At 37.7% G+C, this 25,173-nt stretch overlaps 1 protein-coding gene across 5 annotated transcripts in view; it reads left to right on the top strand.

Annotated features, from left to right (window-relative positions):
* Window positions 1–25,173, top strand: part of CSRNP3 (cysteine and serine rich nuclear protein 3) — a 111,552-nt gene that overhangs the window by 37,497 nt on the left and 48,882 nt on the right. Inside the window, exon 1 of one of the 5 annotated variants that reach the window (XM_080399077.1) lies at window positions 1–25,173. This exon is cut by the window's left edge and continues 6,877 nt beyond it. The exons of the other annotated variants lie outside the window; for them this stretch is intronic. The gene's annotated coding sequence lies outside the window, so the exon portion shown is untranslated. 5 annotated transcript variants of the gene reach the window in all.

The following is a 25,173-nucleotide window of genomic DNA, read 5'->3' as shown; positions in this document are numbered from 1 at the left end:
AGTAATCATGAAGTATTAAAGTGGTTCCAGTAAAAGGCAGGAAGACCTCTGGTGTGTGGGGTTGGTCTGTGCTTTGGCTCTGGGAGATGGAGAGTGAAAGACTCTTGTAGTCTTTGTTAGTCAACAGTAGAGTTTTATTTTACTGAGTTTCATGTCATAGGGAAAGAACCCGAAATAACATTTGGCATGGAGCTGGACCACCCTGGGTTGGGGCGGAGGCCTGCAAATTAGAAGTCATCTTCTGAACAGCATATATGTGAGAGACAGAAACTAATAGCAACATAGACTTTTGAAGTTATTTGCCTCAGTTTTGAAATGCCAAAAATGGGATCTCTGGAACACTGAGAACGCTGTCCAAAAGTGCCTCCAAGGTATCTCAGACATGTGGTCAAAGAAATTCAGTCCTCTTAAGTGGAGCCTTGTACTGAATATTCTGGGAAGAGTGTCTCTGCTGTTAATGTAGCCAATGTGTAGATCAGGAGTAATAAATACTATTATTTTCCAGGCTCTGACCAGATTATTAAAAAAAGTAATCCTACCTGTTGTTTTAGGATTCTTTGTTAGATTTGGAGAACCGGCTGACTCCCTAGTTAAATCCACTGAAGCATTTCCAGCATGAAAACCTGAGCCAGCAGACATTTTCCATTATCTTCTTGTTATGTCATGGCTGACTTCAGTTTTTACGGTTTCTATGACAACTGTGATTTCTGATTGGTAAAGACTAAAGTACTAACAGATTTTTTTGACTATACAGTATTTTTCCATCAAAGGAGTACAGTGAAAACATCAAGGTGCTTTTTGCTAATCAGTATTGTAATTGAATTGCTGCCTAAACGTGGATACCTGTTTTGTGGCAGATTCCACATACACTGATTTTTCAGATAGATGAGAAAATAGGCCTGTTACAGTTGCCAGATAAGTTTCTGGAAAATTAATGATAATTTATACTTACAATTTAAGGTACTCTTATTTTTCAAATCATGTAGATACTCACGTTCCAATGTTAACCCTTAAAGAAATGTACTTATCAAGACATGGCTCAAAGCAACACCAGGTTGTTTTCTGAGCTTCTTTGGCAATTCTTGCAGGTCAGCAAAATGGTACTTTGGAACTACTGATGGGATTTCATCAGGTGGGAATAAAAAAAAAAAAAGTGAGAGGAACAAGAGCGTGACTTGCTGGTTTATAAGAGAACAGAGAGAGTGGTCAGAATGCACAGGTGAACAACTAGTGGTTACTGGGGAAATACAGAGAGGAGCTAATGAAGAACTGATGAGGGTGGGAAGATGGCTTGTTGGCTATGTCATGTATGAAGGAAAAGAGAGAAGGAGGTTCCCTGAGACAAGAGGAACTTGACAAGCAACAGGGTTTTTTTCAGTGAGAGCAAGAAAGCAGTGGTAACAGATTTTACTTGATAAATATGTCAGTTTACAGAAAGGGCTACAGATTGGCTGGCTCATAACTGGGAAAAGAGGGAGGGCTAATGAACAGAATGAGGATGAGCCAGTTTAACAAGATCAAAGGAATTTAATGCTCCAGCAGTTTGCAAATTCTTATTCAGTGAAAGTGACTCATCCTCTTTCACTACATCGATGTGTGTGGAACATATTCAAAAACACATTAGAAAATTACTGGGAAATGTTGATTGAGATTCTGTAGCACTTCTGGAGCTGTTCTGCATTTATTTGTTAGAGAAAAGCACCTTGTACTGAGAATGTATGTATAAATCCTGGTCCATATTCAGGACTATGTACTCTCAGCGGGTCTGCAACCATCTTCTGCAGGCAGATCTGGGATCCCTTGTTCAGAATGATGCTAACACAATGTATGAAAGGGTATTTGCTGATGGGCTCTTGTCTGTGAGATTTGCTAAAAATTAAACATGATGGTTGGATTTTGTCCTTGATTTGTGATTCAGAATAAAAATTAGATTAACAATTGGAGTATTATGCCAGATTGAATCTTAGTGACTAGTTTTAGGCTTCTGATAGCAGCTGATGCAAAATAATTTGAATAACTTTACAGTCTAATTCATAATTTAATTTCACATGTAATATGGAATTTCTTTTTTCTCACCTGTGATGTGCATACAATTTTAGACACATGAAATCATGATGACCGTGGCTTTCTTGATGAAGAGGAATGTATCTAAGCTCACAGTTTCTCAGAAGTTGTTCTTTTCATCTGATTCCTAGCCTGAATTTGAACCAGTCTTACCCAACATCCTTTTCTGGAGAAACGATAAGGCTGGAGTGTAGATGGGCTTTATTTTAGAAGAAGAGTTGCTCCATGGTCTTTGACAAATAATATCAGAATTTTAAAATGTGTTTCTAAATGTGAAATCTGTAAGATGGCTTAGATACTAGGAGTAGCTATCCTCTTCAGACATGAAGCATTCTAACGTTTGGATACCAGTGAAAGCTGTGGGTGGCCTGATACCATGACATCAGCTTCTGTAGGGAAACAATTGATGAATCAGATCACAAAGGAGGGAAAAACGGATTTTTCTGTTACCAGTTTATAACTTCTAATAGCTTCTTTTTTGTCTGAAATTTTTTTCTTCATGCTTGCTTTCTCAAGACAGCTCGATCCTAGCACTAGCTTTTATTTCTAGTGAGAGTCCCACTGGCCGTTCAGCAGCTTTGTTTGAATTTTCTTTATGTGCTCTTACAAAGCAAATGAAGCTTCAGAAAGATCCTTACAATATCCCCTCTTCTTATCTAGTGCGATGTTTTGTTTTGTGTTTAGTACATTTTTGGCATTTTATACTGGTTTACACCTTTTACCACCAATCTTTAAAGATGTTTTGAAATTTAAGGCCAAATTAGAGTTAGTGCTTTTAACAAATTACATTGTCTTACTGTCAATTACTGTAAACTTTTAAAGTAATTTTAGCATGTACCAGCATCGATACATGAGCCATCGGGTAGTGTTTTCTCCTTGCTGAATGCTGCTCTGCTGTTTTTTGCTTACACAAGCAATTGATTTAGCAGTAGGCATGACTGAGGGGAGGTCACACCAGAAGCACAGTGACATTAAGGCACGGTTTCTACTGGTAGTGGATCTTCTTTTAGAAGATAGAAGAGGTGTCTTCTATCCAGTGGCTTGCTCCTGCTCAAAGGTTTTTCCCTATCAGTTGATAGTTTCCAAATCTGTTGTTTGTGTGACCATGTTGTAAGAGATCTTAAGTCTCTAGCAGTAAGCTGGGAACAGCCTTCTGTGTGGGTTTTGTTTGGTTTGGTTTCATTTTGTTTGTGGTATGTTTTTTTTAATAGATTAGTAGTTGTGCTTGCAAAGCAGAATTAACAAGCAGATGAACTTAGGAGTTTTTTCTTGGTGCTTCAAGATGAAACTGTTCTAATGCTTACAAGAAAGATGCAGCTATCTTCTTATTTGTGTTTTTAGTATTATGAGCCTTCAGGGATCAAGAGTTTTATATTCTGGTTTTTATTATGTCATTTGTATTGTACTAGGGCTTTTTGGCCCTCTTGGGCCTAGGCTTGGACCTGCTTAAGGTGAAGGGCTGTGTCTGTACACAGAAAATACAGACTTGTTCAGATAATTTAGTCTTATAAGACGGCAAGCATATAGAGTAAATGTGGAACTGCAGGGAGGAATGGATCCATGGAAATTACTGACCTGTGAGCAAAAAATTAAAGAACTTTGATAGAAACATTAGGGAAAAATAAAAGTATTCTGCCTGCTGGAGGCTTTTTTGTCTTCCCACTTTCTTCCTCTGTAGACCAGCCTCATCTCCCACATGTATTATAGTCTTGCTGTTTGCTGGTGTCCTGGTGCTCAAGGAAGTTTTCTGGTGTGCACCAAGCATGAGGTGTGTTGAAGATCCTGATCCTTACAGGAATGTAAAAAACCAGAGCATTGGTGTGTCATCGCCCTGTCCCGTGTCTGCCCCCCCACTCCCACCCCCAAATACCATAGTGACATTTTCAGCAGCTCCAGTTAGAAGAATATATACAAATCATTATTTCTTTGGAATTTGCCAGTTCATTGAAGTTACATGGATTGTTTGATTTTTGCCAAAGCTCTTTTAGCAAAACCAGACAAATTTCTTTGTTCCATGACAGCTTCGCTGTTTGGCTTCCCAGCAGTCTTGCTGTGGTGTTTTGTGTTCATCTATCAGTGGTTTTGAGCTTGCAAGAGTTTAAAGCAAGTGAGGCAACATGATTCTTCGTTGATGCCATTTAACACTATTGATTATTATTCTTTTCACTAAATATGTAGCATTTTTGGTGTTTTGATTGTGTATATGAACAGTGACGCTACCCTACCACAATATAGTTGTAGCACTAATAGCATTAAGGTGGGTGGGTAGCATCCAGACCTCAAAGCCTGTATTACAGAGTTTTCATAATACCCGATCAAAATAAATAAATAAATAACTGGTTTAGCCTGAACTCACATAATAGTGAAATGACTGTTCTAAAGGGGAAAACCAGTTAGCAGTTGTCAAGGACATTGGCTTGTCCTATTATTGCCCAGTTCACTATCAAAGCCAATTAGAGTATTTTTGTAATGTGGAGTCTTTTGTATTTTAATGAATTCATCATCAACTGTGTATGCCCCAGAGCAATGGTGGTGAGAAAGGGGTTTTCACCATCAGACTGACTGAAGACTTAATACCACTTCCTCCCAAGTGAGGTTTTAACTGCTACTATCCTGGCTCCAGCCTTATTAGATGACTGGGTTTCACTGTGTGCTTGTGTGCAAAACAATATTATGTCAACCCATTAACACCCCCTTGCAATGGATGCACTGAATACACCATCGCTGAACTTGCTGGGTGCTTCTCAAAGAGAGCTTAGCCTAATGTGAGTGCTTTCTGAACTTCTGTGTTACTGATGTTTAGCAGGTTGCTCTGTGTAAATATTTTTCTTGCAACTTCTTGTAAAGACAATTTTCTCCCTTTTGGAGACTCTAGGCTTTGAGATGCAGATCAGAGAGTACATTTTTGGTACTGAAAGTTAGGTTTTGTGTGTTTCCAACTGGTTAGCCAAGTAGTTTATCTGCACAAGGATATCAGGGGATACTTTTGAAAATGTTAAAGCAGGAGTTATGTTTGGAAGTAAACTAATGGTAATTCCAAGCACTCCTTTAGCTCTTCCTTATTTTAACTGAAGGATGGCTGTATTTGTACATCACCTGCTAGCAAAGAAAGCCATAGGCAGTGGTCATCTGTAGAGCTATAGTTCAGCAGTGGTTACTATGGAAACTGTAGGTGACCTATATTTTACCAAAAAGTGGTAAAGTTTCTGTGATTTTTTTTTTTTTAAATGCAGCACACATTGATGTCTACTGCTGTTCATTTTTTACACATTCACTTAAGTAGTCTTAGTTTTGAGTGATTAGTGTGGAATGGACATAAAAATCTTGGAGCAGAGATACCATTTCATTCTTACACTACTATTTAATATTAGTGGAAATTTTTACCTTTGTTGTCTCGTCTAATTATGTATTCTTAGGAAGAAGATAACACAATTTAATTAATTACAGTGTGCATTATAATCATGTATTATTTATATAGCTACCAGTTATGGTTTATAATGACTTGCAATGGAAAGGTGCGTTCTTGTGAATATATCTATTTGACTAACATTACAAGTCAGTAGGATACTGTATGAATGAAGTTACCTAAACTATTGGACTTGGAGTAAGCATCAAAAATGCTTTTGGTTTTAGTAAATTCAGCTTTTAAGGAAGTGAAAATTTTCTCCAAAAATGAGAATATACTGCAGACATTGTTAAAGAGCAGCCAGAAGAGACGACAGTGTGTGACATTTGAAATAAAGCTTGAGTTGGCATTTTAAATACACATTCTTACAATGTGATTAACACAGAAGGGTAAGTGTTGGGCTAGAGCACGTGCCTAATGAAGTCATTAAATATTGTGATCTGTCTAGAACTTTGGCTTGCAGATGAGCCAGGCCTGGATTTTCAGAAAATGTTATAACAGGTTCTCAGAGAAAGGATTTACATGTAATGGTTTTTATTTGGGTGGCTTTGTTGGTACTTAGAGAAAAACCCAGTTCTACTTTGAATTGCTTATTGTAATTTGCAGTGTGAAGGAAACGTGAGTTTCATAGAAATTAAGGACAGAGAAAAGCTAAAATACAGACTTGTTTGGGACCACATATTTTCCTTCGTTACTTTACAGACCACCTGCTGATTACTGAAACTGTCTCCCTCGGCCGTCAGAGCCTGTCATGACATTTGATGGGACTATGAGTCTGAGGTGGAACTATACAGATTCATACTGCCCATACTTTGCAGTCCTTCCTCACTGTTCACATGTACAAGATCATATGCATCCTGCAGCTGACGATGGAACCACCTCTTGATTTCTCCTGTAATTCCCACTTTATCTTCTCTGCCCACGTGTCTTTCTTTTGTAGTCCTGTTTATTGCTCTGAAGTTCATACAGTGTGCTCAGTGTGATCTATATGGCCTGGCGTGCTATGGTCCATCACTTCAGTCATGTGTTATTAGATTAGCTACCGACCCACTGTTCAAATACCTCAAAAAATAAAACATTTTTTTGTTTCTTACTTCTTTCTTGCTCCAGAAGGCTTGAGTTGTATGCACTATGGCCATCCACCTACACTGCGATACATGCAAACAGCAGTAGTATTGGCAAGGGATATTACTTGAGTAAAACAGCCAGTACTAAATGCTTTTGGGAGTTGATCTAGTTTGCCTTTATGATGCAGACTTTAATTATCACCTAAACTTCCTGTATCATGATCAAAACCTTTGTTTTCCCAAATTATTTTGATTCTGAAAAGTCTTAAGCATGCTTTAAATAGAGAATGGCGCAATAGCAAGCATTGCACCACTGATGCTCAAGATCATAGCAAAGACAGCACGTAGAGTTGTACGCCCAGAGGGTCATGGCCTGTGCTGAAGGAGGATATGAAAATTGCCAGAGGTCTAACTGGAGTCTGTACCAAAGCTGCTTTGTAATCATGTCGTTATGAACTAGCTGTGAGCGCAAAATACCTTCCAGGCACGTTTGAAGTGTCTCTGCTGCTTCTGGCCATAAGCCTGTCTCCAGCTGTGCTCAATTTTTAGTGCCACAGAATAAGGCGAAAAATTATCATTCAAACCGGAGAAACCAGATTCTACATTCAGAAATGTCGAAATGAATATTCCTTTCCGATCGTCTGCATGGTGAGCTGAAACACTGAACCAAGATCAGGTTCCAACATTTTTTTTAAAGCACGGTCACAAGTGTTAGGGGCCAGAATGGGAAGTGACATGAACAGGCATCTGTAATGGCAAAGCCAGACCCATCGCTGGCTTGCACTGCCAGTCCCTTCTCCCTTTACCACAGAGACGTCCACAAGTGTGCAGTATGGATCAAATGGGTTTTTTCAAAGACTATATCCAAAAATGTCTTTTAGAACGATACCAAACCTTGCTTTAAGGACTTCAACAGATGGCAAGTCTGTCACCTGCCTTGATAAGCAGGATTAATGTTTAATTGTCCTTGCAGTTACTGAATTTTGTTCTGTTCAGTGAAATACAGGGAGGTTTTCAGGCTCCCTGTTCTGTCAGGGCAGAAGTAGCTCGTGTACAAGAAACCAAATGTGCATACTGGCTATGTGCTTAAAGGGAGCATGATCATTTATACTAAAAAGCCAGGTCTGCTCTTCTGAAATATACAATATTTCATAAATTAGTCAGTAATTGTTTGCAGTAATTATTTTGGTTAAAATAACTTCTGTGGCTTACTCATACATGTGACTCACATGCTGTTCTTTTTTTTCCCCTAATATGGTAATTGGTTTCATTGCAAACAAACTGAATTTTCTGTTTATTCTGTGAGTGTGCATAAGGCATCGCTGATACTTTGATAGAAATTCTGAAAGTTTGTTGGTATCATTTTAACAGTAATGAGACACAAATTTCATTTTTTTAAGGACAGATTAAGGAAATGTCTACAGACTGAAAACATGATTTCAGAGGTCTAAAAATCTCCTGAGAGAAACTGGCGTTCTTTGAGATCACAAGGTCAGTAGTACCATTTGATGGTACAAAACATGATGTTATATTTTACATCTCTGCAGAGATTTTATTAGCAATTTTGGAACAACAGTAGCATAAATTCCAGTTTCCAGCTGCAAGTTTGTGTAAAAATGCTTAAAATTCATGCTAAAAGCTATTGGATTAGTATACGTTAGCAGCTTCCAATGTAATTAGATTTATTCAGGAAAAATGTTCCTAACTTGTTGCCTGTGTTTGTTACTGAATTACTTATTGCATATTTGCATCTTTCTTCACTTGCTTGCAAAAGTATGAGCTGTTTAATATTTTGGAAAAGGGAATACAAAGTTACCTGAAGAAGTACTTTCAAGGCTTGTATTTTAATTTGTCACATCATGATGTGATTTATTTTTTCCAAAGACTGGAAGTAATGGATATGATTTATTCAGCCACAAAGAGCTAGCCAGCACATCTCAGGTAGTAAATGTGTTCAGAGAACTGTGTATAATCAGTATAATAATTTAATAACATCACAAAGTAATTTAAAATGCTTGATAAAGAGCAAGAAAATTGTGATAGCATCTTCTCTTGGATAACACGTTCATAATTTGTTGTAAGCTTTGCCTCAGATACTGGAAAACATGTATAACTTGTCTTATAGGCGTTTGTTATTAAAATGTTATGTTTAAATGCTACATGTGTACTGATGAAGAAAAAATCAGAAAGTGTACAAGTGTAGTTAATCCTTACTCCTGAAGGGTCTGTTTGGATTATGGGTTAACCATGATACGAATGCAGCCATTAAACCTGGCTTCTCCAGAATGACTGTGGGTCTAAATATAGTAGTATGCTGCTTATGTACTGCATCATGTGAACGTGCACAGATAGGGCAATAGTCCATGACCAGTTAGCGATCTCCTTTTCCTGTTTACCTTGTTGAATGTTTTTATAGCCTGACTCAAATGAACTGTTTATAGGACTTTTTTCCCTTACCTCGATTATCCTTATCATACATTACTGAAGGCAGTTGGCAGTTGTTGCTCTTTCAGTAGCTTAAGCCATGTATTATGTTGTGTCTGATTTTGATTACCTGATGAGTTTCTACAGTGAAGAGGAGGATGTATGCTGCTTAATGAAGGATCATTTGGCCTAGTTTTCCTCATTTTTAGTGCGTAAGTGAAGATGAATTCACTAGAATTTTCACATAATATTCATTAAGAAAGAATAACACTTTCGATATTGAAATATTTTTCTTCTGCTATACTCAAGTGATGTGTTTTCCTCATACTTGTGTGCTTAGCATGCAGGAAGGTGGAACTATAATGGAAAAAGTAAAACAACCCAGAAAACAGTACTGCTGACTTAAGAGGTGCTCCATTAAGTTAGATTGGTCAATGCTGCAGGAAAACTTTCCAAATGATCTTTGCTGTTACTGTTGTTCCACTACTGGGTGCAATTAAAAATGTGATTTAGAAAGGTAATAGACCAATATTCCTTCAGTGGCTGCACCAGAGAGTAGGACTGTGGGGAATTTTCAAGTACCAAGTAATTTACATTAGCATAAACTGAATAGTTTACTGTTAATTTGTGCCCTTCCTTAGATTGAATATATATGTAAAATTTTGGGAAGACTTCAGAAGTGCGTTACGTTTGTGTTGCAGTATAATAACAACTTCAACTGGTTTTGGATTATGGTATATAAAGAAATCTTGCAACATAAGGCTTAATCATAGTCATTACTGAAGAAAAAACTTGAAAACATAAGGCTTAGTATCTACATGATAATACTGTATGTGTAACCAGGGTTCTGGTGATTTCCCATGTTCTCCCCTCCCCACTTCATTGACTCTTAATGGATTTTAGAGATTAGAGGAAGTTTGACGGTGACTCACTAGCAATGACAAATCTGTGAAGAGATTTGGCAATTAATAGATGTTCAAACATATAGAATCCTTTGCATTGTTCCTCCAGAGCATAACACTGGCAGTCACCAAAACCAATGCACCAAGTTATGTTCTGTCAACAATCTGGAACTTAATTTTATATTAATATTAAAATTCAAATCTGTAATATTTACATAAAAGGAAAAATATGTTAGGATTGCTTAAAAGTATAATGTTTTGGCATCTAAGCCTCATTTTTAATAGAGTGAAGGCTTGTCTTGTGTACTTTTAATCAAATTTCTTTGAAATAACATTGTGTCACTTTGTTCAATCTTTTCTTGGTAAGAGTAATTTAAAGCTCAGAGGTACTGTAAAGGAACCGGTTTCTTACATAAACTGTTTACTAGATAATACTTGCCCTGATCTCGCTTATCATATGTTAGCTTTTATTGTTTTGTTTAAAATAGAAATAAAAAAAAAATCCTCCAAAGCAACTTAGGTCAAATGCAAATGGTGGAATTGTTTGTGAAATGCAGTTGCACATGATAGGTAGGCCCTGTGCTACTATCTTAAGTGGAAAAATCTGTGCCGCAGACTCAGTGAGTTGAACTTTTCGAGTCACTTGCAAAACATTCACAAAGCAGATAGATCGTTATCTGCTTCTGTGCAGGTAATATCCAGGAGAGCCTGTGGATAAAGAAAAGGACCTTAAGTGGCCCCCATAGAGGCGCCCTTGATTCTTGTAGCAGTCTGGACTCCCTAGCCCTCTTGCTTGCTAGTAACACACAGCCGCTGGGTATAGGTTTGTGTTCTCATTCAGTGCCATGAATAAACATTTAGTTAAGAAATCAGCTTTCTGCCCAAGAATGTCAGATCTGATTCTCACAATGATGCATATAAGAGGAGAGCATGTGATTCTTGACTTACTGTGTGATTTGATAAGAATCTTAGACTTGTTGAAAAATCACTTTTTTCATAAACAAAATGCTTCATTTATTTCACTAAGCATGAAAACGTGTCAGATTTCTGGAATTAATTTCTTCGATGCTTAAATGTTACTGAACTTGCAAAACTTGATGCAATTGTACCTAAAATTCTGGGTCATCATCAGGCCCTGGAGGACATTTACTGCATATTACTAATTCCTGGTTGTATCTGCCATCATAATCCTGCAGTGTGGAGCCAAAGTTTTGTCATATTGTTCTGATTTGAGATGTGGAGGAAGGGTAAGAGTACCCACCTCCTCCCCACTTCTCCCTCTGGTACTTGGAATTAGGTTTCTGGACTATGTAAGAGATCAGTTGAAAGGAGTTTCCTTTGCCAGGCTTTATTTAGTAAAGTAACATAGGTGATCTGTCTGATACATGAGATCATAGTATAAATAACATGGTAACAGAACAGTTACCTAGTTGTTGTTTGGTTGGGTTTTTTTAATGTTTTTTCTCCTTGCCCGCCCTTTAGTGAAGGAGAATTTTGTTCTGTGTGCTTTTTAAATGCAGGTTAACTGCTGTAGCTAATTCACAGGAATAAGCAAATTCCAAACCGAGGACAAGGTGGGAAGATTAATAACTTAACCTCAGATAGGTGGGATTTGCACAGAATTACAACGAACAGTTTTGTTGCAAAGGCTTTTGTGTTAACCGGTTAAGTTTAAAGTAGTTTTAGAAGTGCTTATTCTGCAGTTGTTTTGTGGCAGTCTGCCAGATCAAGGGTCCTGTCACTTCTGTACCTTCTTCCTCGGGCAGTAAGCTATTATTTCTGCAGTTTGTGGACACCCTCTCTATGCCTCCCTTCCCATACAGTGTCACAGCAGTCTCCACTTAATTTCTCCCTGTGGATCAACCTTCCTCAGAATTGTCACCAGTCATCACAGCCTCAAAAGAGCAAGTGTGTTAAAGTATGTGCTTTGATGCATCAAGCAAAACCATTTTTCCATTTCTGGAGTGGTTTCCCTTCTCTGTTTCTTACTGGATTTGAATTTCTCTTTCAGTTATAGGACAGACAAATGATAGAAATTTCTGCATACCTGTAAGATGACAAAATTTCGATGGAACAGTTTTTGTCTCTACCATACTTAAGAGGGAGGAATTGCTAGCTGATAACACGTTTGCTTTTTATTTTTTTATTGCTTTCCCTGCACATTCAAAAGCAACGTTCCTTTCCACCATTTATCTCCACACCCCAGCCTCTGGCTAACAACAAAGCTGGAGCAGGGGGAAGCAACCCACAACAAAACAAACAAACCCTAAACTAAAAACCAAATGAAACCCCATCTACAACTCTTGAAATGATGCTGCATTCACAAGGTCTGAATGGTGATGGGGATGAAAAATGAACTTGTTCAAATCCCAATCCACTGTTTTACATCAGGGGAATGGAGAGACACCTTAAATAGCTAGTCTGATTGTGCTGGAACAGCTGCCCAGATACAGCAACTGAGAAATCTGTAGTAGAAACTTGATTAAGTTGTTTTTTAACCACTGTGTCGTCTAACTTCGCTCTGTGTGCTGTATCACAGTATCTGGATCCAGTGGCTGGTTTAAGACATTTTATCTGGTGGGGATAAACCCCAGTGAGAGTTACTGCACAAATCCAGTATATTCATGCCCTTCAGTGGTGCCGGCTTGGTGCTAGCATGCGTACTCAGCACAGGAGAGGCGTGAGACATGCAGAGAGTTAGCAAAGGCTATAAATTTCTGAAGGGGATGCTCACCGCTATCACAAACAACAACAGTTGTCCTATGCCAGGACCTGTAAAACTGCAGAACAACTGAACAGAGGGTTTTTCAGGAACAAATGGCATAGTCTTTATTTTTTAAAAGGACATAATTTAATTTTATGTGACGGTGCCTGCATTTTAATGCATAGCGTAACAAAACCTGAACCCTTTGCCTGAGGTCAGCCTATCTACTAGTGTCTTCTAAGCATAGAAAGTAAAATTCTTCTCTTCCCTTAAACATTTTCCAGTGGTTCAGTACAAGAATTTTTAATCAGAAATCACAATATATGGGAACTTGAAAGATTTATGTGACTGTAATTTCTTTTATTATTTTTCTCCCTACAAGCTAGAAATACAGAATAAAAAGATTAAAAGGCATGTGTCCTGTGTTCCAGCTCTGAGAACAGCCTCTGCAAACTTTCTCTGGGTAACTAGGGGCTTGTATTGCAAGTTGTGGGGCTGTGGTTTCCTTTCTGAGTTGTGCTCAGATACCAGAATTAGCTAAAAAAAAAATTATTCACTGGGGATGACATAATCTAATATTTAGAGAGAAAAATGAATTTATGCATTTTGTACTGCTTATTATGTAAGCTATAAAATTGTATATTATGTGAAGTAAAGAATAAGCACTTTTATAGTATCTCAACCCTTTTGTCTGTGAAGATACAGGTTTTGTTAATATGATGTAGTCTTTGAAATGTGACACAGGGACTTCAGAGACTTTTCTTCTAGGCTCTAGAGTTTCCTTCCTTTGGGAATTTGAAGAATTCATCAAACAAATCTGGCCAGGAGAGATTAAAGCTCTCTTTCAGCAAGGTGCTTAAGTTATATTCACGCTTAATGAGAATAACTGTGCTGGGACCATTGTTTTTAAATATCCGTTCTCACTCAAATGGGACCTTAAAAATTCAACCATCTAAAACTACAGCAGAATAAATTGTTAATGTTGCTGATGAACAATTTTTTTAAAAAAAACATATTATTCACACTTAAAATATTGTAACAGTCTATTTCCTCCTACCTCTGTTTCATCATCATCATCCCTATTATCATTTTGATTGTTTGAAAAGCATTATAATTCAGTGGTCCAGTTTAGTACTTAAGTCCTAGGCACATTCTTGTTATTTCTAATCCATCAAGAGTACCCAACAGCTCCTTTATTTTCTTTATAGCAGTCTAATGAGGTCAGAAAGGTCAGAAGAAACTAGCAAGAAAGGTCAGAATGGCTTATGCATGGGTCCTTTTCTGTAGGCTGATACTTAGCATGCTGGGAATGGGTCAGGCTATACTGTTTGGATTGTGCAGCAAAATAATGACATGACCAATTTGACAAGTAGTCTTCATTATCCTTTCCCACAAAATGTATTTCCACAGCTAGAGCAATTAGTAGGGATTATCTTTGAGAAGAGAAATATATGGCTTTTAACCACTTTGTGTGTACTAAAATAATGCTAGGTGGTTTAAATTTTTCCTATCTGAAGAATTTTTTTTGTGTGCATGTGTAAACTCAAGTGACAGGCTATCACCCTGTTTGAGAAGAAACACTACTTTCCCATACACTTACTGCTATTACTTAGAAATGGAATTGTAAAGTTCATTATCAGGCTTAAGTTTTCAGACTTGCCACTACATTTTTTCTTTTACTTTCTTATTGACAAAAGTGCAAAATAACTCCTGATTGATTTTTTTTTTTTTTTTTTTTCCTGCAATTATTTTGACTTGTTCAGTGAGACAGGTTCTCTAACTGGTGGTCTTGAAGCATACCTTTTATTCTCAGTCACTAAGAGCGCAATTGTGGGGTAACAATAAGATGTTTGGTTTGGGTTTGGGTTTTTCTTTTTTCCCCATATGGAGAAGCTAGGCATGGAATAGTTAAACTGCTTGAAGTCTCAGAAAATTACTCATTAAGAATGGATTTCAGGGTTTTAACTGTTTATGGAAACTGATTCTAGGTCTCTGCTGCCAGTCCAATGCTAACAGATAGGTTCTCCATTTTACAATCCAGAGAAAAGTTTTTAAATATAACCATTAAAGTATTAATAACACCTGTATAGTGAAAGTAACAGTTCTGTAGCACTTAAGTGTTTGGCAGCTTCATTGTAATACTTTTATAACAAGAACGTGTTCTGTTTGTTGCTAGTTGTTATTCCTACTGTTGAGTTGTATACAGTCAGGCTATGGCTTGAGTCCTCACTGGTTACTCACTGTCTAGTAAAAATTCCCCTATATTGTAACTGACATTTAATGTATACACAGGCCTCTGAATTTTTGGCTGTTTTCTGAAGATTTGGCTTTGGCTGATGACTGGGTGTTATATAGAGGCTCCCAGCATTCCTAGCATTAGCAGAGTGAGTTTGTTTCTGTGCACAGACTGAACAAAACACTGCGTGTGGACAGGCAGGAATCTTCACTCCAGTTCTGGTTCAAGCTAGATTTGACTCGGCTGTCAGCCCATCTAGTGTTTTCTGTTGGCTTTCCCCACCCCCATCCATAGTATTCTGAAGCCATTGGAGTATTTTCACCAAATTCTCTGATTTTGTGTAGCGATGCGATACCTTTCATATCTTCCCCTTTTTGCTTGGTGCACATTACGCTGTGAGTTTTTCCTCTGAGTTTGCTGGAGGGTTTGGATGCGAGGGAATTTATTGCTTTTTTAATGGTGAGAATTATGTTCCTAGTGTTAAGTTGGCAGTTAGTGTCACAGTGTGGTATTTCTGGTATTCTCACTCATTTACTTTATTCTGTTATTCAGTTATTTTAGGACCCATGTGCCTTATTATCTGTGTGTATATATATTAGATATAAATGCAATTCCTAGATCTCAAAATAAACACTTCAGCCTCATCTTCCACAACCCATCTTCAGGAGCTTACCATATTTAATCTTCTGAAATGTTGGCTTACCTGTGCTTTTTTCCACTCTTGGTTCTCCTATGCCTAATAGCTACTCAGTTTACTTTTTGGAAAGGCACTTGGTTTTTTCCTTCCCTGTCCTACAACTTTCTATGCAATTATATTTTTAGTGGCCTTTTTATTTCCATCTTTATTTTTTCTGGCTAAATTAAAAAAAAAAAAAAAGAAAGAAAATCTCGTTTATGATGTCTATGCTAACAATAGATATATCCCTTTCAGACTTTTACTGTAAGATTGTTTCCCAGTAATCAGTTTCTCTCCTGTGAGATAGATAACTGAACTCAGCTGTGAAGCAAAAAAAAAAAAAATCTTACGCAGACTTTTTAGCATTTTCCATCTGAAGTATGGCAAATCCTGGCCTTAAAAAATACATTCTTACTGTGTTCTCATGTATATGTAACACTGCTTCAAAAGTGATGTTACTTTGACCTGCTTATGCATGTCTATGTATCCCCTTTAGCATCACACTTTTCTTGCTGTCGTAAATGTATATTCTTTGCCTCTGCTTCTTGCAATAGAGGCAAGCTCTTCGTGGTGTTTTCCTCTCCACTTGCCTGTCAGGGTTCATTAATACCAGTAACTTTTAAAATTTTCAATTCCCATGCTGTTTTTGTTTTGGAGCAGTTTTTGCAAATGTATTTAATGGATTATTAAATGATTTTGTAAAACTCACCTTTGTCACTATGTGAATAGAATTTTTAGTTGGCATGTAAAAATAACTGTTACGAGATGACAACTGATATCTCTTTGTTTTCACTGTTACCCCTAGGTCTTTGAATCCACCGTTTCCTGCTTGACATTTAAGATATTTAGCTTCTAAGGCTATATATCAGAGAGCCTTTTAAGGCTATATGTTAGGTTATATATAAGTTCTAAGGCTGTTAATGTTGTAATTATTGTGGTATGATAATTGAAGGATAATCATCAGCCAAAGTTTGCAGGGAAATTAGTATTTTTAAAATTATATTAACTTCTATAGTTAGAAAAATAGGCAGGCTTTTGTGTGTATGACCTCTTTCTCATATCCTCAAAGGGTTCAGTTTTCCTAGTTATCTCAGCTTGTTTTCTTAAAGAGACTGCTTTTCTCTGCAAACTCTGCCTATGTCATTGCTTGACACACTGAACACCACGACTAGGCTAGAAATTGTTGATTTAGATCTGTTCCAGTATGATTAAGAATGCAATTTTTTTTAAGAGGTGTTTGGAACTGCAGGAAAAGAATAAGAGCAGCAGCACGGGGTATGTACCAATTTGCTGTTCTAAGTACGTTGCAAGCCAAGTATGGCAACTTTTGAGGAATTCTCACAGTACTAGAAACAGTAAGAAAACTGCAGGATACATAGTGCACAGTTATGAACTAATTGCTATTGTAACTGACATGACATACGTTTTCTGTGTGTAAATGGGGACACTCCAGTCTTTCAATCCAAGACATCCAGGGCAGTGAGAGTGTCTTTTGCTCTAGAAAAGTAGAACAGTTGGCCCTGGTAAAACTTTATACTTCCTGAAATCTTAAATGGCTGAAGTCTGCATTTATGATCCTGTATCCTGGAGACTTACATAACTGCTACTGACTGTGGACTTAGGGCAGAAGGAGAGCAGTTCCAGGCAGGCAGCTGGAGCAGTGGTAGGGTCACTGAATGCCACCCACCCCAGGAGATGGAACGAGGCAGCCAAAGACTTTGGCTTCCTCCTCCTCAGTCACAAAACTGGTGAGTTTCTCGATGAGCTTGGGGCTGTTGATCTGGTAAACTCCGTTAACAGCAAATAACAGCTGTGCTGCCTCCTTCCTCCTTTGCTCTAACCTGGAAGGTCAAAACAGACAGGTTGACTATGCTCTTTCTAAGTATGTGAGAAGACTAGTATTATCTCTACTTACTATAGCGGAAGTAAACACGATCCTCATGTTCCTAAAAGGAAAAATGTGATGGAGACAGTATTATCCTCAGCACTTAAAAGATGCTGGGGCAACGGGATAAATCTGGTTGAGACACTGCATTCATTGCAGAGGTGCGAAAAATATCACTGAGGTAGTAATTGCTGCTTTTCTGCAATATAGGCAGTTGCATCATCTGACAGTTTCCTGGAAGGTGATGTTGATGGTCCCCACAGTCGAAGTTTTGTCAATGCCATAAATTGATGAGCCTTATTCAAAGTATTTAAATATAAACCTGATTGGAAGTCTTATTTATTTTTTTTTTAATCTGTTCAGTGGAAAAGGTGTTGAGTAATGATCTAAAAAAGAAAACCGAGACTTTTCTCCACTGAAAGTGCACCAACACAATATAAGAAGCTGAAAAAACTTTAGTCTTTAGGGACTGTAGCCTGACACACTGGTAAGTGAGGTAAGTCAGGGTGATAAGTGTAGCTACTTAATGCTGTGAAAAAAGATCTAACTGGAACATTGAGTCCTGCATCTGATAGGTATCACGTAGCTTAATCTAAAAAAATTCATGAAGATGTCTGAAGTGCTGAAATCTTGAAAGACATTTGGATTATAAAAATGGTCTAATGAAAGTCTTTATTTAGTCGTGATGCCTTTTAGGTAGAACTCTTAGATAAAACAGTTACTTGGTAACCGCTTCTACAGAAGAACTTCCAAACTTGAGCACGTTGATCCTTGGACCCTTTCAGGGCATGTGACTGCTGCAGTTACCCTTTGTACTCGCGGAGAGCTAGACCAAAAAAAACAGCGTGTCTTTCAACGCCAGTTGAAAACTGTAATCAAATTGTAAATCAGCAATCTGTTTTGATCATCGAAGTTGTGGATTTATAGTAGTGCATCCTGGAACTGTCCACTGATTTGCTGGTATGAATGTGGTTATTTAAATATTACGAATTGATCTTCTTAAATGGAAGAAGTGGTGGTCAGTGTTCCTTAGAAAGCATGTCTCTGAGTTCAAGGGGCTTACTTTCTGAGTCTTTAGAACATTAGAATGACATAATAAAAAAACTCTTGCTGTAAGAGCATAGTGGTTCAGGTTTTAACTTGATGAAAATCTTGTACATATGCTACGAAATTTATTTTGGATGCTAAAATATATGATAGGTTTTTTTTTATTTAATTTCTTTAACACTGATTAATCATTACCGTGTTTTTAGGGTAAGAGGAGGGGAATTTCATGCAAAATACTTCTACTTTCTTAATGTAGTCTGCTGTCATGGAACATATGGGAGGAAAATGTGTTCTGCTGGTAAGGAAGACTCAAAATAAGCAATAAAATTCCCAGCGCTGTGCTGACGTTATCAGTGATGCTGGTACACAAAGAAAATAGTAAATAAAAATAATTTTCAGGCTCTGCTGGATACACATAAGGGGAAGAAATCAGTGCTGGCCAAATGGAAATAGACCGAATTATTAAAGGAGAGTCAGTTTCTAGGCTTTGAAGGTTATCTGAAACAGTGAAAAGTTACCATACAACCTAGAATTGTGTGTCATTTTAAACTTTAAATGGCAGCTTTAAGGTGGTATGTGGGATATCCAAAGGCGGGAAAAGAAATGTGGCAGCGGATTCAGTTCCTGGGGAATGAGATCCTGATGTTTAGCAATTCAAGGCAGACACCTTATTTTAGAGTTTAGATATCTTCTTGTCTATAAGATTAAAAGCCCACTATGTATTTTATTCTAAGTGGTGTATTGAAAATGTCTTGTTTTGTAAGTTCAGATGCTTCATAAACTACTAACTGCTATAAAATGTAAAAAAGTTGTTTATGTTGCTGCTTAGATCTGTGTGTCTACTATATTTTTATTTCTGTCTCTGCTTGAATTAAAATACTTGTGTTTCTGGTAGACAGGAACACATTCAAAGATTGTAACAATGAAAGATTCATCTTCCAGTGGAAGATAAAAATGAAAGAGTTTGTCTGCTCCATTGTGGAAACGGTGAAAGTGAGGAATGAGGCAATGCTGCTGGTTTAGCAACAGTAGTGCTTCAGAAAGTTCATTGATGACAAGTTCAGTAAGGAAAGATGGTCTGCTTCTTCCTAACTGGATTTTACTCCTATTTCATCTGCGTTGACTCAGTAAACTTGTATTTGGTTTACTGTTGTATAAGGGGGACTAGAAGAACCAAATAGTTGGAACTATCATGCTTGCTTCAAGTATCTCTTCATTTTATTTATTTTTAAACTTTTTGCTGGTCAACAGCGAAGTGAAATTTCTAAGTTGAAAATGATACAATGGGAAAAGGTGTGCTTAGTAACCAAGCAAAAGAAAAGGGATGGAGTAGGGAGTATATCAGCTGATTAAAAACAAGATAGCACCTTTGTTTCTTCTGTGTGTCTTGCAATTTCTAACTGCACCAAGCATAGCTCTCTAGTTCTAAATTACTCCCTGGCATGGATCATGTTGCTATGTCTGAGCTGTCATGGAAACTGGCTGGAGCAAAGCTGGCTTATGAAGCACATACAAGACAGCACAAGCAATCTCTCTTCTTAAAGTATTTGCCTTCCTCTAAGCCTTCATTTTTGGTGTTTTTTTTTTTTTCTTTTTAAAGAAGATAACAAAGTTTCCTCTTTAAAATAGGACTCATTTTGTTTAATTTTAAAAACTCCCTGTTCTGCTGGTGTTTTGGATGATGGCTGTACCAAGCATTACAGCACACAAAATTAATTGCTTTGATTATTTACATCATCTAATGCAACCACTGTCAAGAGATTGTTTTGTTGCGTGGCTATACACCTCTTAGTACATTAATTTGCCTGCCAAAGTTAATACGTTCTTTTATTTTGGTAGTTAACCAGCAGTTTTGAGAGGTTGTGGAAGGACAGAGAAACCTTGTATGTTTACTACAGAGGAGTATTTTTGTTTGCATACAATAGCTCTGCTAATGCATAATACCCTTCAGTGTTTTTTTATGAACAGAGGTGCACTTTCCTCTGAGATACTACCCTGGTGAGAAAGTTTATTTTATCTTAAAAAAATGCAGGTATTGTAAGATGTACCAAGAACATACAGTTAAAACCAAGGATGTTTTCAAAAGCTGTTGTGCTAAAAATCATCAGGGAGTGGTATGTTGTTGTATACCTCATAGTATGTGTAAAGAGAATTTACTGTTGCTCTGTGCCTGCTTTAACCACATGATCTAGGAAGTTGCTCTTGGTCAAGGAGATAATTTCTAAGAGTCAGAAGGAAAGGAAGCTATAGGTGATGTCCTTCAAATTAACATGACAGGGCAAATGGGCCAGAAGTAGGAGTGACAGGTGGCACTGGCCACCTTACAGTGACATGCTAGTGGTCACTGTATGAAGTTTGGAGAGGAGATTGTTCAGGTGCCAGAAATCAGAACAGCTTTTCACAGGCCTGCCCTTCAGTGCTAAGTTGCTGCCTCCATCCGTCTGTTGAGCTGAGGACGTTATCTCACCTTTCAAATAGATTTTATTGGTTTTCCTGCATTTCACTAGCTAGACTCTTATTTCAAAATATGATTGTACTTCTTTGTTGAAAATGTCATTTAGGAATGAGTACATTTTTCACTTTTGTGTAATTCAGGAACTCAAAATATGTTAGTCTTTCTGGCAGACTGCTGAAATCCATCTGCCCCAGTATCTGGAACGAAGTAGTTATTGTTGCACTACTTGCAGGTCGTTTAGCTGTGATGGTGAGGTGTCTAGAGAAAGCAAGACATTTGGAGCCAGAGTGAGGAAATCTGTTTCATTAAACTACATTTGATCTGGAAAGAACTATGCAAAATTTATACTTACTGACAGTAACTTCAGATGGAGAGTTTTAATTAATACTGCACCATTTTTTCTCATAGATGTGCATTTTTAATTTTGTAGAACTTCTGTAATGTCAGAGTTCCATGGGAGATTTGCAGCCATGCCTCATCCTGAGCTCAGTTACAGGAGTTTACATAGGCAAGGCTTATAGATCTTACCAAAGGAGTGATCGCAAACCATCTACTTCCAAACCTGAAAGCTAGTGCTGAGGCATTCAAAGTTCCTGCTGCTGTAGCTCATAAAACGCAAACCATGGCATGCGAACCATGCTGTTTCTAAGAGCTGGAGTTGAGCATGTATGGTCCACTGAACACGTTTCATAAATCCTGGATTTAAGATCTTTTTTGGCACTAGGCTACAAAGGAGACTTTCAGCAAAACCCTCTTTTTCTCAGCTGGTGTGGAAGTTGTTGCATTTCTGGTGTACTTGGGAGAAACAAGAGCTTTTGCATTTTGTTGCAAGGTACAGGATTCAGCCTTTGAGAATAACAAGGTATTGAGTGCAAGTTGCCCCCCCCCCCCCCTTTTTTTTTGTGTGAAATTGAATGGTGCTGTCCCAGTGATTGTTTTGACTCATATCTGATTTGTCCAACTGTGATAAAGGATACTGAACAGCAGACTAAGCTCAATACCTAACAAAATAATTTAGTCATATAAGGTGGGAATGATTGGAAGTTCAGATCCTAGGCTTAGTCTGTTTTGTGATGCACGACTGGGTTTAGGTGGTTGTGGTTTCGTCTTGGATTTTTGTTTTGTTTTTGAATTCTGTGCAAGTTCTGTATTTCAGCGCACATAAACTTTATAAAAGTACTCAAGTTTAAATGCATATAGTGTAGAATAAACCAGGCTTTAAGTCATTGTTCCTTACTAATGACAGAGGTGATTTGGGGCAAATTTCCTTAGCAGTTCCCTTTTGCCATACCTTCTGTAGAATGGGGAAGCGTAAGAATGTTCCTTTGAATTGCTTTTCCTACCAAGTAGATGTGGGATCTGACAGTGCACCGTCATTGACAATTTGTCAGCAGGTTCTTGATTCTGTTTTCATTTAGATTTGCAAGGAGCCTTTTGTTAGAGAAGAGAGAGCCCTTGCTTACCTTGACTCCCATGGGAGACTTGGGTGGAAAAGACTGCTGAACGTTTGCATAATCATTCTCCCGCTGCTGTTTCAAATAGCGGCGAATTTGGATTCTCTTGAAGAAGTCCTCTCTGCTATAGGAGTGGCATCAGAAAGCATTATCTTACTTGGAGCTCCTCCTCCTACAGAGTGATAAGAGAGATCTGGGTCCAGCCTACTGTGAAACTCTTGGGTGATCTTTAACTCCTGTCATGGTGGCAAAAAGGCATTTTGTCAATAGTATATTTCGGCAGAAATTCAATAAAATGGCTCTGATGAAGACTTTACTTCTATTTAGTAAACCTGTAAGAAGAGATTATGGGATGGAATATAATTTAGCTGCTTAAAAATGTCAAGTTAGAATTAGGAAATCTCAAATTCCACTATGGAGGATTGAAGGTCTCCCCCCTCCCCCCCTTCCCCCCCCCCCCCCCCCCCCCCCCCCCCCCGCCCCCAGCTCTGAAGAACTGATTATCTGAGGCTGCCTTTGGTACAGCATGAAGACTGCTTGCTGCTATTGTCTCCTGCAGAAACAACACTTTCCTGCTAACTGGTTTAACTGTATCGAGTCCCTGAGCATGTTTTCCTCTAACCTGCTTTCAGGATTTGAGAAATGCTTCATAGCGTATATAAATGACAGCCAGAAAATGTGACAATAGTACTCTTTTTCCTGAACAGTTTTTGTTCTTTCCATCTGTCAAGCATTTGGTTTTTCTTGTTTCCCCTAGTGCTACTGCAGCAAAAATGCCTGCCTTTTGTTTATGTCTTCCTACACGGGCATCATGACATCATCAGTGATATTGCCAGGGGAAAAAAATATGCATAGCTGTAGCTAAACCAGCTGTTCGTTAGCAACCCATCTAGGCTGCTTTCGTTTCTTCTCATTAATGTATACGCGGTAGTGTTTCCTGCTTAAGAGATGTAGAAGGTTCTCAGCCACGAACCATCTGCTCGGTCCATGTCTTTGAGTAGATAAAAATTGTGGCACTTTAAAATACACTCATTCTTTAAAATGGAATTTTATATTAAACAAAACGAATGTGAAAGTCTAGAAGATATTCATCACTGGATTTAGCTGTGGGTAATTCTGTATCCTTTACTACCCATTTTTTATAATTCGGTGTAATCATGGAGACTGCATATCAACTGTTAGAAAACCTTAATAATATACAATGAGCAAGATGCAGAGAACAGTAAAAATATGGGAAATTTTGTCATTGATTTGCATGACGACACAGTAAAGCGCATGAATCTGTGTTGGTCACGCTTGCCCCTTCTTCCATGCAAATCAGCGGCAAAACTTCCACTGATGTCCACAGGACCAGAATAATGCCAACAATGAGCAACAAGCTGTCATTTATTCTAATGAGGGAGATCTTAAATAAACTAAGTAGGTATTTCATTTGTGGAATGTTAATGAGAAAACAATTTCTTTTTGCTGTCTTATATTTTCAAAATGCTATGAATTATTCCAGAGGTAATTGACTATTTCATAGAATAGCTGCATCTTTGCAATGTTAATGGTATGGTTAATTACGTGTTCAGCACCAGTTTTCAGGGCGGAGAAGAGATGTTCATTTATCATCACTAGCTGTATGTGAAGAGTTTACAATTAGAATATTAGGGGAATTCACTTTGCAGTCGGAGTTAAGCCATCTCCAAATATTTCAAAATGGATCGCTGTTACTGATAAAGTATCAAGTGAAAAAAATCATTAAATATTTATGTTTTTATTTAAGTGCTTCTGTAATGTTGAATGTAGATATTCACATATCCAGTATAAAATGTTTAAGTAAATATTAATTTTTTAAGCACTATAAAATGTTATTTACATTTAAAATCTGTGTTCAAAAATAAAAACACCAAACCCAAACCAAACAATCCCCCCCCCCCGCAAAAAAAAAAAAAAAAAAAAAAAAGCAACCACAAACCAAACCAAACCCCCGAGTATCACCAGCTGTTATCAAGAAGAGATTGGACTTCATTGTACTATAATTTGTCATTTGGATTTGAGGCTAATCCTTTCTCAAATGGCCAATTCTTATTCACCTGAATAGTCTCACTGAAAGCAGCAAAACTAATTTTATTGCCAAAGATTACAGGATAATGCCCTTGACTGATGAGACAAATATAAATCAAGGGACTGCTTTTTAGGAACAATTTTACATTCAGAAGCTCATCCTCTACGTAACATTGGCAGATTAAGTGTTGGCAAAATATTACCTCTTCAGAATATTAATTTCAGTGTGTGCTGTGTGTGGAGCAATGCAGACAATGCACGGGTTTTGCCACTCCCCACAAGAAAAAATTACTTTGAACAACTCTTCTGAATTTCTATTTAAACCTTGGTTGCAATGGGAGGAGTAATAATAATAATAATCATGATAATTAAAAAAAAAAGTGGTGGGGATTTCCATGACAACTGCTGTCTTAATGAGCTAAAGAAGGTAAAGCAGCCTTAGAATTTGTTATTCCTTCCTCATAGTAGACCTCAGCTGATAAAAATATCCATAGCCGGTGAAATCAGTGGCATGCCTGGCTTTCTCAGACAAAACTCCCATGTGATCACGCAGGCAGCCTCAGTGAGCCTGAAGCTGCTCAGCAAGCAGTAGGTAATGAGTCTTTGTGCAGAGCGAAGCTCTTGTGGCTGAACAATAAAGCATATGGTACCAGCAATAAAACACAGTGCTGGGAAATTTAAGAAGATTCTGCTGGAACTAGGAAGACAGTGAATATGTCAAACGTTATAAAATGATGATCTATCTGGTTTGGTTCCTAATTAATAAAAACAGTGCATGGATTGGAAAAACAACAATTTGAACAG

Source organism: Falco punctatus (genome assembly GCF_963210335.1).
Source record: "Falco punctatus genome assembly, chromosome: 8".
In the NCBI taxonomy this organism is placed as follows: domain Eukaryota; kingdom Metazoa; phylum Chordata; class Aves; order Falconiformes; family Falconidae; genus Falco; species Falco punctatus.
Note: the sequence above shows the minus strand (reverse complement) of the source record. Positions and strands in the feature narration are given on the sequence as shown.